The sequence below is a fragment of the Varroa destructor genome, unplaced genomic scaffold, assembly GCF_002443255.2.
Source record: "Varroa destructor unplaced genomic scaffold, Vdes_3.0 BEIS01000007.1, whole genome shotgun sequence".
NCBI classification, from domain to species: Eukaryota; Metazoa; Arthropoda; class Arachnida; order Mesostigmata; family Varroidae; genus Varroa; species Varroa destructor.
This window is the reverse complement of record NW_019211460.1, coordinates 25,133,817-25,146,799: the sequence shown is the minus strand read 5'-3', so window position 1 is coordinate 25,146,799 and position 12,983 is coordinate 25,133,817.

Genomic DNA, 12,983 nt, shown 5'->3' with positions numbered 1-12,983 from the left:
ACATACATGTATATATACAAGTTGGTCCAAGATAGCGGGTACGTGTGCTTAGTACGGGCGTGCGAAAAAGGAATGAATAAGTCTATGAGTCTCAATGGTAGATTAAGTAAATATTATACGTGTGGGGTATTGCCTGCTACGGCGCAGAGTTACTGACAAACACTTAGTATCACTATTTTTTTTAAGGCCGTCCGTATAGGGTGAGGCATTTAAATCGTCGTAGCGGGCGTGCGTTCGTCCAACCGTGCGTTCGGAACCGGAAAAATAATCAGCTGTTTTTAATACAAAATAACAAATTTATCGTCGCGATACCCAGTGCGTAATTTTTGGAATCCAAACGAAGCTCAGCTGTTATCTAATCTTTGAGCACTGAATAAACCCTCACCTTTTTGTCTCCGGTCTACATTATTGCCGATTTTTATGAAGCTTCCAATAAAAAAAAAAATAAAAAGTCATTAATCGAGTTTAGTTGATTTGAGGGCTTCCAAAGATTTTCGAAATGGCTTAAGAAGCCATTTTTGATACACCTAGGTTCCTGTTGTTAATGTTATTAACGTCCGTTTAGGAGAAGAGAATATGAACGGCCAATTAGGTCGTCTAGACAAGCTCGAACGATTATACTTTTTGGGTGTCTATACATTTTTTCAACTTTTTGACCACTTTAAGCCTTCGCATTTTAAAACTTCTAGCTTGCTATCAGCACGGAAGTTCAATTCCGTTAGAATTTTTTGTATATAGCGTATTTGAGCAACACTTAAATGAGTTTACATGGGCGAATGTAGCTTGACGCCTAACTAGTAAAAAGTTATATGTAGACGGAAGCAGAAGAATTTCGAAAATGACTAGTTAGCAGTTAAGTACCGAATTGAAACTGTGACCGCAATGACTGGGTGCACTGAATAATCCTGATCGTCAGAAGCGGCGCTTGTAGCGTATACAAAACATCTCGTTGAAATATTTGTTTTTTTTAATAGGTACAGTCCTAGACACGACCCATCAGAAAGGATCCGAAGTTAAATGCTCCATATTATATATATCAAGATGATAAGTCGTACGTACAATATACATTAGGTCTAATTCACAAGTTATGCTTCATTCCTTTTTATTAAGCTGATGCCCAAGAATTTCACTCAGGTTGGTTTTTAACTACCTGGGTTGGAACGCGAGATAATTAAGTTCAGTTCACGCACACACCCAATACATTCACTTATTACATGCTTCAATTGAAATACACGATGCCCAATCTGGCTCTTTTCACTCCTTTTTATCCAAATCTGCCTACTCTACAGCTGGGATGCTAAGCCACTTCAAGGTCTTAGCATGACAAAATAAAGAACAAGTATATGTCTTATAAGAAACCGATATTATAAATAGAAGGTGACGGGGCAACTCGATCAGGCCACACGAACAATCTAATAGGACAAACAAATTAACTGGAAAACACTAGAGCAAACAGTTTTTTGTCATGCTAACGGAAGATATACATGTATATATTAATAAAAGAACTACGATATTTAATCATCCTAGCCTACTATATAAATTCCTCATCGTGTCAAAAGAGCTTAAGTTTATCCCTTATATATAGTGTGCCTAGGAAGCTGCAGTGGTATTTGCTAGATAGAAGAGATGCTGTTCAACCGCCTAGTGTTTACTATGAAGTGTCGTGATGTATAACAGAACGCAAGTGAAGCTATCGAATAGTCATAAAACACGCCTCGTTAACGACTTCAATCTTGCATAGAATAACATGTGTTATTCTATTAAATTTTCTTTTTTTCACACATATGTATAGCATCGGTGCAGCCTATACGGGATGATGGACAACATACATGGCCTTGCTCTAATGCAAAGAACAATACTAGATTCTCTAAAGTCAGTTTTCTTGCGGCAAGCCAAATTGCCGCCCCTCAGACATTTTACTCTACAACACCTAACAATATATGAGCAACGCTGCTTCTCACCATGTCGGGAGCATTAGAGGGGCGTGTTTACCGAGTCGTTAGCCATCGAGAACGTCAAATATTTCTACTTCGTCTGAAATGTAGTGATGCACGCGATAAAATTATTGGTTCCGTATAGTTCGCGTTTCTTTCGTCATTTCCTTACCGTCAGCGACAATAGAGAACCGAGGCTGAATCTACGACAAAGCAAAGAGATGGAAACGTTTCTCCCCTGTTCTTCTAACCGCTCAGCCGTTCGTCTGGTTCTTTTCGTCTTTATCTGCCTAGTGACTTGTTTTCTACTTGTCTGGTCCATCTTCTGTCAGTTCGGGTCGAGTTGTAACGTTGACGAGGATCGAGTAAACGATAAGAGGGAAAACTAGCGAACCATTTCTCTTAAAGCTTCGTCCTCGAATTATCATGTTATTTCGTAGCTGTATTCCAGTCTGTTAAAGCCAAAAATACGACTGTGTTCCTTATCATTTCTGTTGTGCAGAACGTTTTTACGTATGTGTTGGTCGTCTAATAACGCAGTGGTGTATTACGACTATATGCGAAACCTACTTTTGCAAATATTTGGGACCTATTTTGATTCCGCAGTCATGCACAGAACAAAGCCGACCTCGATTTCTCGATGAAAAATGCTTAAAGAATTATTGGCTAATAGCAGAGGTGCCAAAGTGGTCCTATAATAACCTAGTAGGTGACGTATTTGTCTGCTAATGCTAGGGACACGTTGTGGTCTAGGTTCCGCGCGTAAATACACTTCCGTTCGTGCTGGAAGCGAGCACTCCTCCTCAATAGAACTCGTGTTGGCGGTAATCGCCTATCGTCGGCCGTAAATATCGAAACATAAGGAAATGCTCTATTAAATCTGCAGCCATGGGTGATTAGCATTTATTCGTAAATAAGCGTTTCGGTCCTGTAATAATCTGATCTAACCCTTGTCACTAAGGGTTCTGTTCAGAAGGCCTGTAATAGTTTTCTTTGTTACATTACTTTAAGCATATATTTCCACCTCATCCCAATGTGGAGTCGTAGTGGAATTATACAGAGTACACCTAACGCATTATACCGAATACTAAATAAAATACAGTCTGGTAGATAAGAATATTGTTAAAGTTGTTTGTGAAGCAATTGCTTGCGGTTGACGCAAACGAATAGATCCTTTCGGACGACAGATCGCCTTTTACCTGTCGGTGAGGATCCCTTGTGTTCCACTGGTGTGCCTAGCAAGCCTTCGTGAGTTTGTGTATTTGGCAAAAAAACCCCAATTGGGCTGAAAAAGGCCAGAATACATTGCCTTATCATGTGCAGGCAGGCTTGTGTCGTGTGTTGCTAGTATGAAATTTTTGTTTGCTCGCCTCTACCTTTGTCTTCGATGGACCATGTAAGCTACGACAGCTCAAAATCTACACGAGAGAATATGTGAATAGGTTTCGAATGAGACGAAGAGAGAAATTTGTTTAAGATATGGCTATGATTCTTCTTCATATATAACGACAATAAATAAAGGACCACTTAAACTAGGATCTTAAACACTCCTGTTTCCGAATTTAAAATTACCTATCTCTGTTATTTTTACCAAAATATTTTGTAGCTGGATTTTGCTATCACTGAAAAAAGAAGGCTGATCATAGCAAGTAAAGGCTCGTTGGAATTGTTACATTATCACTGGACATGGTCAGAATTTGCTCTGTGAAAAAGATAGTAGAATGAACTCCGGCTAGGTCTATGTGATCAGAACAACGTAAATATTTATATTGTTTTGATCTAATAACCTAAATGATTTTCTCCAGTGAACCTAAAGCTTTTATCAGCGTTTATTATGGATTATTTACACTTACCACTATCGCCTAATAATTAGTATGGGTAATTTCCGACCCGGGACAAAAATTCAAACAATCTTTGACATTGATAATATCATGATATAGATAAATCAGGTACGGGTACCGAGGATTTGAATTTTCTGTTCGGTACTCGGTACGGATTGAGCAGACAAACCAAAGCCGCAAGCATATAATGGATTTGGATGCATTGTTGTGTGATGGAATTCAAGCTTTGCGAGTTTGGAGTCTGTCAGCTTAGATCTTTTTTATCTTGTCAACATATATATAGAAGTCATCGTCCACGGCTAGTGTTAGAAACTACTATTACTCGTTTTTTGGCACTGATTGAGTGTCATTCAGAGGACTATTGGTATTACTACTACTGTGAATAGAGCTACGACCAAGCTACGCTTAAAACTCGTTTATAATAACGGCGTGGCGTAATTGGATATTTGATCATATTCTAGCTTTTCTTCAGGAATTATCTGCAAAGAAGCACAATTCATCTCGGCCAAAAAGGGCGAATGTTGGGTTCTTCGACTAGAGAATTGTTCTTCAGACAGCGAGGTCATTGAACAGCAATCATTGCTCACTTTCGCATTTTCGCGGGTTCACTTCTCAAAAAACAAAGGGAATTCAGCTTTGAACAGATAACCTATCACCGTCGGGTAAATATTTCCAAAAAGCGTGCTATTCCTCTCCCTTTTGCACCAATAAAAAAGAACCTTTAGTCGTGTTTAGGTTAAATTCTACAACAAGATTTCCAATGGACTGACAGTTAGGTAAAAATAGAGATCGATAAATGGTAGAATAGCAGCGCCAGGAAATTGCTGTGCTCTTACTTTAGATGTGGCGGCGGTTACTTCGTACGAAATTTGCCAAAGATCAATTGTTTTCTTTATTTTTACGCCTTTAGTTTTACGTTTCACGAGTTTTTAAGCTATTTTTAGAACGTCTAAGCTTTTTGCAAAGTTATTCAATTTACCTTAACTTCCCTAGAGCTTAGCGTTCCTCGCCTGGAGTTTCCTAGACTGGCCTGCGGATATTACTTATTTTTCCTTTAATCTGTTTAACCAGTCTAACTCGCTGATGTCGTAACGAGTGTACCCTAATGTAAACTTCAGCTCGAGTACACATAAAGGATTATCTCATTCCATTTACCACGTTCTACCTAGCCGGTTTCCTCATTCAAATATTGTAACAGTCTTTTTGCCTTGATGCTGAGTTCGAACGAATTTAATTAGTGATCAGCCAGCTTAATGTATCTACATCACTGAACGCAAGCCGACATGCATTGTTACTATTATCCAGTTGCAATTCTTCTAAATCATTACTATCCATTGTCCTATTGTAAGTATTAGATCATAGTCATTTTATTGCCCTGATTTAGATTGTCTATTGTATTGATCCCCTGTGACTTCCTAACCTTGAAGCTGTTATGCTGTTATCCTATTACCTTCTTCCAACGATTGGTTATCCTGCTGCACTAATCCTGTTACCTTCCTCGAGCAATTTCCCTACCCATCCTAATTATCCTAGTGTGACTAGTCCGTGACTGAACCGCGGACCTCCGCCCGTTTCAGTGTTCGTATAATTAATCAGATTCGTTGATATCACACCCACCCTAATGTAAATTATAGATCGAGCACAGACAAGCATTTATCCCTCTGCAGTTATCCTGCTCCATCAATCCCGTTTTCCTAACAGGAAGTTTCAACTACCTTGTTGCCAACCTACAGTTATCTCATCAACCTGTCCTACAATTAACGGATTTAATTCGTATTACGCCAATTTAATATAAATTATTGCTCTATTGCAGATCCGTACCTTTACAACGGTCCTTCCGTACCCACCTTATTACACTGATTCCGTTACTCCACTGCAATTATCCGGTTGCAGTTATTTTATGTCATTTATGCCTTCAACATCTAGTTCCGTGTCAATAATTGCTATTGCAACCGTGCTATTATCTTCTTCCATTAATTAATTACAATACAATACCCTTTGTTTGAAATCGACCGCTAAAGATCTACTTGTTTATATTAGTATTACATTCTGTGGAAGAAGGAAACAACCCCCTTCCCCACCGACCCAAAAAAGTGTTCAAGCAAACGGAAAATTTCGCGTTCAACGCACAACAGAGTGATACTCTACCATTCTACAGGAAATTAACTTAAATTAACGGTGTTGCAGAAGCGATTTGGGCCAGATAAATAGACACTCACCCTTAGTGATATTGTAGACGAACCTACGGGCATCACCCCACGCCCCGGTTTTGTGTTGACCATTTTAATTAACCTGATACATTCACCTGTAATTGAAACACTGCAGATCAAGTACACATTAACAGTTATCCCATTGCAGTTACTTTGCATCGCCTAGCCCGTTACCCTTCTGTAGTTATTTTTGTACTAACTCAGCCAACTCTAAACTTGTCTCGCTTGTGATATGTTAAATTTTAGTACAGCTCTAGAACGTGATTATGAAGTTTTTTAATGTTGATTGATTGACTTTATTTTTGGAGAGGACGTGATGGCCATTGACTGACCTTTCAGGGGACGGATGTGAATCAAAGTGGCCTTCGGCCTACCTTTAGTAGATGTTGCCGCTAATAAACTCGACTATCCAATGGACTCTGTTCCTGGGACGTGATCAAAGCCTACAGAAATTTTTATTTACTTTTGTAAAAAATAATTACACAATGTATATAAAATAAGAAGTAACTCTGCTCCCGCGAGATTTAAAGGTTTTTTTTATCTTTCCTTTTTTTTGTAACGGGCTTAGGTATTCTTCTTAATAGAAACACATACGATATTTGATTTGTCAATATGTTTTCCTTAACGTACTGATTCTCGGGACGTGACTAAAGCTTTGTTAGATAGTGACATTTTGATATTCTTCCTGAAGCAAAATGTTTGCCGCTTCAGCGTTCGAATTCGGACCGGATTTGTTAGAAAGTAGCTTAAAAACCACGCACAAGTAGCTTAAAAAACACACAAGCGTTTTCATCTCCTAGAAAGTAAATAATGTCAATAGAGTTTTCGCTATTTTTATCTAAAAAACATCAAATTTAAATATAGCTACGTGTATTTCGTTTTTCTTCAGCTGGCCGAGATTTATCGATTGACGTCAACAAAACCTCCCACGTATAGAACCTTATGATTTTTTAGGTTTTCGCTTCTCAAGCGGCATTTTTGATGCGAAAATTGAGGTTTAGGTGCAAATCATCGAAGCTTTCAATTGGTACCAAGGAGTACTTCCCTTACGTAGACTTCCATATCAAAACCGTTTCGTTACCTAAGCAAAAAAAGCTACTACATTCTTCCATCTCACGAAAATACCAATTTCAGGCTATGAGAGGGTGCACTGCATCTGTATTCAGAATCAACATCAACAAGAAGGTACTTTGTGTGGAAAAAAATGTTCTCGGTGATATTCGGGTGTTTTTCCGTAAACAAAAAAAACATTTTCTAAAGGATTTTCGGAAAAAAATATTCATATCCGTTACATAAACCACATAACGTAATTTTCCAGTTGACACTCGTAGGAAGTTATCTGCATAAGAAAAGCGTTTCAAAATAGCTCGAAACATCCTTTCACTTCACTGTGACGTCCATCCCTAAATAGGGTTTTTACGCTGAGCTATCTATTTTGGGCGAGATGTATCAATTGGAATCATAAAAAAGCCCTTGTAGGTATAACAGCGTAATATGTTTTCGCCTTCTAGGGAGCATTCGTGACTTGAAAGGTCAAGTTTGGATACAGAGACATTTACAGCACCTCAACTGGCTTCAACAAGAACTTTTAATTGGTAGCAAAGACGACTTCAGCTACCATTTGATCTGTAGAAAACAGTTCTCAAAAAAAAAAAAACTTTCTCAAGGATTTGTATAAAAGAATTTATCAAGAAAGGCAGAAATTGCAAAGAAATTTGCTCTGATTTGTCCCAGTTAACATTAGGTACTATGGAATGAAACAGCAGACCAGCCTCAGGAAAAGCACAACTTTGCTCCGGATGGTATTTCAGCGATGTGTCACGAATAATTTCAATCCAACCACGGGTCGGTTTGGATCGAAGCAGCAAACAAATAAACATACAAACTGAAATAGAGTTTATAGTAGAACACAGATAGATAAATTAATAAATAAATCTATTGAAGCATGCCAATATATACCTATTAAAGATATTCAATAAAATATATAATTAGTATATATTGCGAAGATAAGGGTGGCTATCTTAGCGTTATCGTTTTATTGGAATAAACCTATATAGGCGTACAGGTTTACCTTTGGCTGATTAGGTGAAAAGGGCATTAGCTTCAAGTGCTTCTTTCCTACTTCGATAATCAGATGCCGCACAGCATGCGGGACGTTTAATCTTTTCTATTGGCCTATCTATCATCTGTGTTGGAAATAAATCTAAGATTAAACAACATCTAAAGGTATTTTTCACGTTTGCTTCAATTTACACCGAAGTCAAACTCCGTCCTGGGTCGTTGGAGAGATCTGTGCCAAGGAAAACTTGCGTGTGGCCCTTTAAAGTTTCCAAGCGGCTTTTTTGACCTGCCGGATGCATCCCGTACGAAGGACAAGCATTGAGTTCAAAGAGAACTATACTGAGGTACTGCTGAAGGAAGACAGCTCTCTCTCACCAAATAGATGAGCTGCTGGCAGTTGATAATGGTGACCCGTTTACACTTGATGGAGCCTGCAAGGAAACCTAATGTTCGGCATTATGTTAATTCCGCAGGCATTTATGCTGCACTTAGCGACATCTTACCAGCGCCAACCATTAATTATATTATCCGAGAGCCTACATTTTGCGGGCTCTCCAAGCTATCCATTAAATAGCTCTGAAAGTGGTACAGGTGAATGTCAATATAAAGATATCTTTGTTGTAACAACAAAATTTATTGCTAATCATATTAATAATTTAAAAATTATAAATAATAAGTCTTCCCTTCCAGCAATGATATATAGCAGTTAGCAACAACGCATCTAGTTCAAGTTGTATCATATGGCTTTAGATAAAAGCAAGTGATAATGCAATACGGTGACAGCTTTCAAATGGACTTACAATGCCTCCTCATGGTTTCTATAGTACCCCAAACGGGCAAGAGTTTCAAAGAACTCTATAGCAACCGATGAGATTTCAGCCCACTAGAAAGCCATAGCTATATTTCCTCAATAATGTAACGGTAGCTATATATTCTTATTAAAGTAAATTAGATTTATTCGCGCCTCTTCATCATATCCTGCATATCGATCATATGAAAACTATACATAAGCTCTTTTTTTATGGCTTTCATTTATCATTGCCCTGATTTCTCACCAATATAAAAAATCTTATATGGGTTTCGAAAACCTTCTAACGGGCTAGAATCAAAGTTCTTACGGGCCTGCCAGTATAAGGACGAAGCAGAACCGGACAGAATCCATGACGGCTGCAGAACCGATTTCCATCCTAGGATAGGGGTACGCGTCCGTCTTACAACACAACACCGTATCTTCATATCTTCACCTTAGGTACAGCTCCTGTCCACCCCTGTATGCATCTGCACTAACCGGTGGATAAAACATTTGGAGAAATGTCAAACGAAGTGTCAGGGGCAAACAGCAGAATAGAGCTGGCAGTACACCAAATGCCAACTGCAACAGTAACAGTCAATTTTCATTGGTCGGTGACCTCCGTGTCCCAGGCGACATACTGGTTCAATGTGTCTTCATCTGATTCACATGGTCGCAAGCGGATCTGACGCTTTTGCCATTAGCTTTCCTTTCACGGAGAACTGGCTGGCTCTAATTCTGTGTGAAGAAGTTCTCTGCTTGAAACATCAGCACTTTAGTCGCCATCTGTCTTCTTGGCAGCGACCATCCGGGGAGCCCGCCACGATCTACCGAATGGCGTGCCTTGGTTCCTCGGCCCTTAGAGGCAAAAATCATTGAAGTTAGCCCACTATTCTTATTGCTACTAAAAATAACCTGCTAGCCGGAAAAACACTCTTCAAAATCTCGGTACTTGACTCGAAAGATGATCACTGCATTTATTAAAACGAAGTAACTGGATTTAACCGGACGGTAAGAGGAAAAGTATATACTAAAGATACTCTCCTGCTTATTAGAACTGGGCGGGATAAATTTGATAATCATGTCTGAACTTTGTTTGATATCATGTTATGTTGAAGTCATTTGCCATAGAACAAGCAGATGATCTGAAGAATAAAAACAATACTTTTTTGGTTACATAATATTAGATGGGAACATTGGAACAAGCCACCTTTAGCGAAAACATGCGCAGCTGCTTTGTGTGATAATACACAAAAACACTTAGGAGACGGGCGCCGTTAGGGGCGACCATTTCGGGGCAGGGCGGGGGGTGGGGGGCACGTTTCACATCCTCAGGCGGCGGAAAGGAAAAAGCAGCGTTTCCAACGTCATCCAGTTAAACGCCAACCAATGCAACAATCAACTTTCAATAGCCCGGTAGTCCCACTCGGTGGCTGAGAACGAAGTTGTTTACGCCTCATTCCACATGGTGAGGGCGTAGGCGGCTTTAAACCGAACGGAGAAAACCACAGGACCGCAAAACATCTGCAAATCGACATTTAAAGAGTGGCGTTACAGCGCTGCGGCGCACAAGCGAACGCGGTGGGAATTCTAATCGGACCCTACACGAAGGTGTATAAATGTTTCGTATACTTACGCAAACGTTAGATTTTATAGATGGAAACGTTATGGTGTAGAATTAAGGGACCAAATGGTCCTCTTTGTCAGCATGAAGTAGTAAGAGAAACTATAAGAATATCATATTAAAAAGCCCTATTGTACATACACAATAAGAGGATTGACTTTTGCAGTTGGGATTGGTGTTAAAATCTTAAAGTTAAACCTATAACATATAGCCAGCTAAAGAGCAAAACGAATATGGGTAAATTAACCACTGAATCAAAATGAATAGCTGTCAGTGCTACAGCCAAGAACTTGCCCGTCTCAGCTACTAGTAGAGCATGTTCCCTTTCGTTTTTATGTATTTTGAGGAATACGTGTATTCTACTAATAAGCCGTTTATAGTAAACAATTATTTAATTACTGCATACGAGAAGTTTGTCCCAGACATAGGCAGCACATCTTCAAGCGTACGAATACTGATCTTTACTATACGCGCAGGTTTTGTGGTATGTGTTGTCGGCGAGACTTAAAGGAGCGACCTTCAATCTCTTTCAACTGGAGAGGTAGTCGTCCAAGCTAGCACGTCGACAAACATCCTACACATATGTATTTCAGTTTCTAAAAAGTTCTTATTCAGAAAAAAAAACTATGCTTTCACTTTGTATTTCCCTTGTGTCTTTGTCAATACGGCTCTTATAACCCCAAGATCCATTTGAGGCACTTGCTCTCAAAGGAGACTTTTTCGTTCACTGCTGTTATTAATTAGTACGGTTGACAGGAGTTTGTGTATGCCAGTAGATATGAGTCTCTCGACAAATTGGAATGTTCCTGTTATTACTAAGCTTTTCCATAGATATTAGTTCGTAAGCCATTCCATGAAGATTCATATTCTATCAAAGGAACACGAGGCAAGTAAGTGACTCGTGTACATTTACGGATAACATTAGCATATTATATAGGAAGCAATGTATGTAACACAATATGCAATGTACTGGCTTGTTGTACGCTATATGAAAGAAAAGATAATAAGTGTTTTTTCAGAGCTATCTGTCGGATCGACTTCATCACCGTCGGCCACTTGTGAGGTACCACAAGCAACGACCACTCATAATATAGAGACGGAATAAAATTAGTTGAAATATTTATATAGCGTAGGTATTCTCAATAATATTGGAAGTTAACCATATTAAGTTATTTGTCGACTATAGATCTATGCAAACTACACCATATACTACGACGAACAGAAGCACTTAGACAAACTTTCTATCCACAAATATCAGTGGTTAAAATACAATCGTTATAGCTACGCCGCTAATATGACCCAGAAATGTATTGACAGCTTCAACGCTACTGAAATACTCTTATTCTGCCTGTGCACTATAAAACAACGATGCTATTTAAGTAAATCTGAACACGTCTGGTACACGACATTTGCACGGCGTATGCCAGTATGGGCTAATATTGTATAGAATTATTCTTTATGGTCTTCAAGTTTCTTTCTTTGGCGAATTCCCCATTTTTCTTAGAGCTCATCCGTTTCAAGCAATAAGGGACCACTCATCGATGTAGATATGCGTTTTTTTTCTAGGTACTTATACAGGCAATGTGTTAAGCGTGCATAACAGTTAGTTGCCTTTAGCCTCCGCTTCGACCACCTTTCGCGTCTCGTAGGGAGTTTAGGTTCTGCTTTCAGTGTCCTAGCCTCAGGGGCAAGCAGACAGACAGGCTTGAGGTCGGCGAGCGGAGTGCATTAAGCCAGACATTGTGTACGAAGTAGCATGCAGTATCGCGTGCCCTGTACGAAATGCGCAATCCGTCTTCGGGGCGAGATCACCCGTCGCCCCGCTGTGCCTAAGCGTATGTCGGTTCATGCACATAAAAGCGCTGTGTAACGCTCTCAGGCTAGATATCAGAACACGCAAAAACGGGCCTTTCTTAAGCTGCGGTGAAACGGCTCTTTAAACAAGGTCATCCATGCCTGCAGGACATGCATCCGGTTACGCTGCCTTTGGCAGCATATTTAAATATAGTTACTCAAAATAAGAATAACTACGTAGTAATTTCTCTTCAGGATGCTAACGGTGGCTATAAGGCCGGCGGTGACATCGAGGCCATTTTTGTAGTCGATCTATTAACCAAGTGAGTCGGATACAGCCAAATCACAATTCTTTTTTAGTGATATAATGTATGTATTGTACCATATTTTCTCTCCCATTTTTTACTAGAAGCGTCAACAGAGCCACGAGGTTATAAATCGGTTCTGAAGTGTAGGAACTTATATACTTTGAGAAAACGTTGGGCAGAAATGTTATCCAGAAAAGATCCAGAAAGAAAAAAGGTAACTTCGACTCATCAGCTGACCGTAAAACCATTTGAAGTTATGCCGTGGGTAAGATTTGTTAAGCCTCAGTGACAAAATAAGAATATTAGAAAGAGCGCTTCTCAGTGTTGATGAACGTCGTATAGCCCATTGTAAGCAGACTCAAATTGAATGTAAGATAAACTGCACAATGAGGGGTGCCGATCGAGCAGTCTGCCTCAAAAT